Source organism: Crocuta crocuta, unplaced genomic scaffold (genome assembly GCF_008692635.1).
Source record: "Crocuta crocuta isolate KB4526 unplaced genomic scaffold, BGI_CrCroc_1.0 scaffold3454, whole genome shotgun sequence".
NCBI classification, from domain to species: Eukaryota; Metazoa; Chordata; class Mammalia; order Carnivora; family Hyaenidae; genus Crocuta; species Crocuta crocuta.
The window spans coordinates 17987-22657 of NW_027528248.1; the positions used below are offsets into that span (position 1 = coordinate 17987).

The 4671-nt window shown below is 59.2% G+C and overlaps 1 non-coding gene across 1 annotated transcript; it reads left to right on the top strand.

Moving 5' to 3' along the window:
• The first annotated feature begins 3496 nt into the window (after nt 1-3496).
• LOC144222581 (U2 spliceosomal RNA) lies at nt 3497-3687 on the top strand. The gene has a single exon (XR_013332435.1). It is a non-coding gene; the product is annotated as a U2 spliceosomal RNA (small nuclear RNA).
• Nucleotides 3688-4671: the final 984 nt, after the last annotated feature.

Below are 4671 nucleotides of genomic sequence, written 5' to 3' on the forward strand. Positions count from 1 at the left end.
CTGGGGGGGCGGGGACATGGGGGCGCTGGGGGGAGGGGGGCGGGATGGTAGGGAGGGAGCCCACCAGAAGTAAGCGTCGCCCGGGGCAGTTCTGAGGCCCAGACGGTAACTTCCAGGTGGCCGGGCAGGTCAGTGGGATGCAACCGGCTCCCCTCACTCCTCAACTGCTCCCCCGCCCCGGCTCTAGGGCAGACGTCAATGCCCCGGTTCCCCCTTCATGTGCCCCGAGATTCTGACTCGCATGGACTGTCTGACTTCTTCTTTAAGCGCCCCCCCTCCCACCCCCCCCCCGCCAAGACGTCAGTCAGGCCTTCCTGATTCGCCTGGCTTCGTGTTCCATCGCACCTTCTCCTTTATCGAGTCTGTATCGCGTGCTTCCCATAGGGACGGGGCGCGTTCGTGTCTCACAGTCCCCCCCGCCCCCCCGCTCCGAACCTGGCGTTGTGGCCGTTCGGGCAGGTGTCTTATCCTGGTCCTGGTCCGGGTGGCTGCCCGGTTGGGGCAGGGAGGAGGCAGGAACGGTGTCCGGCTTCTCTCCACACGAGCCAGCACCTCGGCGGGTCGTGGAGTTGAGGAGTTGAAGGTGATCAATGACGGTTCCTTAAGCTGGAACCCCTGGTGATGGCGGGAGGCCGCGAGTGCAGCGCGGTGGGGTGGGACCCTGCTCCCCGGCTCGAGTGGGAGCGGCGAGCCGGTGGTTTTGTCCTCCTGGGTGGGTCCAGTCTCCCCAGGGCCAAGAGACAAGAGCTTTATCACTGAGGCTCCCGCTCTGTCCGCGGGTCCGTCCACTCTGTCGTGCCTGTCGCTTTCCGAACGGGGCATCTGTTCCCTTGAGAAGGATTCTCCGTACAAGGGACCATGCACCGCCGCCACCCCGACCACGAACGCTTAGGGGGCAGGAATAGGATCACAGTCGCCTCCGGGTGTGGTGTTGGGCTGTGTCTGACGGGTGCTCAACCGTCCCCCGTCCCCCGCACGCAAAGGATGGGTCGACCCCGCGGGCTCAGAGAATCCAAGGTGGTTAGTTAGGTCAACGCGTTCTGCTACTTCTCTTTATTTTTTTAAGTAAGTTCTGTGTTCAAATGTAGGGCTTGAACTCCTGGCCCTGAGATCAAGAGTCGCAGGCTCTACCGACTGAGCTGGCCAGGCACCCCTGTTCTGCTGCTTTCTAAAGAAAAAGGAAAGTGGTGGGTGGCNATCTTTAAAGGGGGGGGGGACGGCACATGGGTGGCCCAGTTGATTGAGCGCGGGACTTCGCGGGAATCTCGTGGTTCGTGAGTTCAAGCCCCGCGTCGGGCTCGCTGCTGTCAGCACAGAGCCCGCTTGGGGTCCTCTGTCCTCGTCCCTCTCTCTGCCCCTCCCCCACCCGCGCTCTCTCTCAAAAATAAACATTTTTTAAAATAAAGAATAAAAGAAGAAGGAGGAGGAGGAGGAGGAGGAGAAGAAGAAGAAGAAGAAGAAGAAGAAGAAGAAGAAGAAGAAGAAGAATTAAAAAAAGAAGGAGGAGAGAGAAAGGGAGAAAGATCCAGGAGTGTTACAAAAAAATATACATGTGGTACAGTTTAGGATCCAAGGTGGCATCTCAGAGTTGTGAAGGACAAGTACATTCTTTTGCACTGTGCTGCAGAGTAGATACCAAGTGGCTCAAAGATTTAGCCGCTGAGAAAGAAGAAAAAGGCCTAAGGGAAGAGTTAGGTAATTATGTTATAACCTCATCTGAAAAACATCCGAAAGCTATTGTTTTTCCCAAATGATGAACAGGAGATAGGAAAAAGAACTCTTTAAAGTCTGCTAATACTATGGGTTTTTTAAGTTAAAAAAATGTTTTTTTTTAATGTTTATTTAATTTTGAGAGCGAGAGAGACAGAGCCGCGAGCAGGGGAGAGGCAGACAGAGAGGGAGACAACGGAGTCCAAGGCCGACTCCAGGCTCTGCGCTGTCAGCACAGAGCCGGATGGTGGGGCTGAAGCCCACAAACCCTGAGATCTTGACCTGAGCCGAAGTCAGACGCCCGACGCTCCACAGACTGAGCCACCCAGGCGACCCTATGTCCTAAGTAACGGCTACGCCCAGCTGGGGCTCGAACTCACGACCTCCCCGCCCCCCGCGCCAGGTCAAGAGTTGCCAGCCAGGCGCCTCTAAACTATAACTTTCAGTGGAAGCTTGAGGACATGAAATCCTCAAAAGACAGCTATCCAACGGAAGAAGATATTCACGGCTTGTATTTACACACAAAGGACCTTAAGATGTAAATTGCAGATAAAGCAATTTTGGATAAAGCCCAGCCAGCTAACCTAGCAAGCGAAAGGGCCGAAGTCCCTCAACAGAGAGTTCGTGGCTCTCAAACCCAGGAGAGGATGCTCAGCCTTCCCTTCTTCCCCAAGGTTAGAGAAGCACAAATGAAAGGTCCGCTGACGTACCGCTTTCACCTGTAAGCTCGGCCCTCCGCCGCGCCCCCCAAGGCAATCCCAGCCTCAGTGCCACGCGGAGCTGCCGGCGGGCCCGGGGAAGCAGGTGGTGCCTGAGAACGTCCGCCGTGCTCTTGCAGTCACCGTCCCCGATCCCCGGAAATTCAAGCCTCCTCCCTTGCGGCGAGGGTGGCCGGACCGTGACCACGCCGCACTCACGGCGAGGACACGAGGGCACTCGACCGACGTCCGCAGAGCGCAGTTTGCGGGCACTTGGGTCCGTGCGTGTCGATCTGAGCAAACTCCGCGGGAGTGAATCACGCCGAGCAACCGGGAACGCCCAGTTAATGCTTCGCGCCGGGAATTGTTCCATCCCAACGAAAGCAATCCAGGACCTCCCCCTTCTCGGGACGGAACCGGCCTGGGGCCCGGACTCTGGGGCGGAAGCCGGCCCGAAGGACACGGACGCGAGCGGGGAGGAGAGCGGAGGGTGGGCGTACTGGCTGCTGAAGAGCCGTCAGCATCCCGGCGCTCGGGGCACGCGCGTGTGGGAGGCGAGATGTCATTCAGCGAACGGTTGTGGAGTGTGCGGGGCCGGGAGGGCCGGCAGAGCAGCGGCCAAAGCCGAGGTCCTGCCTTCACGGCTCCCGGAAGTCCCGGGAGCCGCAGCCGCGTTGGCCGTCCCTTCGCAGTCCCCCGCCAGCCGCCCTTCCTCCCCGGTCTTTGCTCGAGATTTGGACACGCGGGAAGGTGGGCCCCCAGTTGGGGTCTGGGCTCGCGGCGCGCGGAGGCGGTCGGGAGGGTGGAGTCGGGCGGCGGCGGCCGCGCCTCCTCGGGGGAGGAGTAGGAGGCGGCGCATGCAGATTAGAAATGGCTGGGCGGCGCGGGGAGGACGGGGCCACGAGGGATCCAGGATTTCTCGTCCAGAATGTAGAGAAGGGAACATCTGCACAGAAGTATTGTAGGGACAGCGATGGTCCTGACGACGACGCAAAGGATGGCCGAAGAGGAGGGAGTGTCAGGGTTCTCACCATGAGTGCGATATGGGTGGCTGGAGGACGGTACCGGAGAGGGGCCGGGCGGCCGGCATCGCTTCTCCGCCTTTTGGCTAAGATCAAGTGTAGTATCTGTTCTTATCAGTTTAATATCTGATACGTTCTCTATCCGAGGACAATATATTAAATGGATTTTTGGGGCAGGGAGATGGAATAGGAGCTTGCTCCGTCCACTCCGCGCATCGACCTGGTATTGCAGTGCCTCCAGGAACGATGCACCCCTCCTCTCTTAACGCGGGTATTCAAAGACAGATGTCGCTGCTTTTGCGGTGTGAGATGTTTTTTTCTCTCTCTCGGTGGCTGAGCGCGGTCTGGGTGTCGTTTCTTGCCGTTTCTTGCCGTTCCGTTTTTCGCCGGGGTTTTACGCCCGCTTCTCAGAGAGGGACGTTGCTTCCGCTGTCGGTTTCTCGGGGTCCTGCGACTTTTGCCTGTCGTCGGGATTCTTAGCCTGGTGTCCTCGATCGTTCTCCTCGCTCCTGTCTTTCAGTTTTCTTTTGCGGCCTCTCCCACTTCTTTCTGGGAGACTTGACAAGCACCCCGTTGGTTTTTCTTAGCCCTTGGGGGTGGTCTTCTGCTCCCGCTCCTCGCTCGTTTAGCCTTCGGTGCTGCCCCTTTGCTTGTGCCTGGCGGCCTCTTTTCCCCACCCCCCGGCCCGCCCCATAGTAGCGCCCGCTCTCTGCTTCTCCTCGTACCCATCGTCGGTCCAACTGCAGTAGGGCAGTAGCTCCGTGGCTGTCTTCACCTCTGACGCATTCTGCCCTTGCTGGGGACGTCACCAACAGGCCCACGGACGGTTTCTTCCGAACATCCGGCCTCTAAGTTGCCCCACTTCGGCTCCCGCTGTCCCCAGGCACTCACTCCCCTGGTCCGACTCAGGTTTTGTCGTTCCCAGTTGTTCTAACCTCCTCCACACCCGGCATCCCACTCTCCCATCACCTTCTACCCTTCCCTTTGATACGAGACACTTTTCTGTCTCTTCACCCTCCCACCCGCCCCATGTCTTTGGATCCCTGTCGACCCAGCTTCGTTTCCTTGCACATGCCTACCCTTAGCCACGTTCTTGGTGTCACCTGTGCCACTGAACGTAAGCCCAGGAGAAACCTACCACCCAGGTTGATCTGGCTCGCCTTCACTCAGTAGGCGGGGCGCCGTGGGGCGGGGCGCCGTGGGGCGGGGCGCCGTGGGGCGGGGCGCCGTGGGGCGGGGCG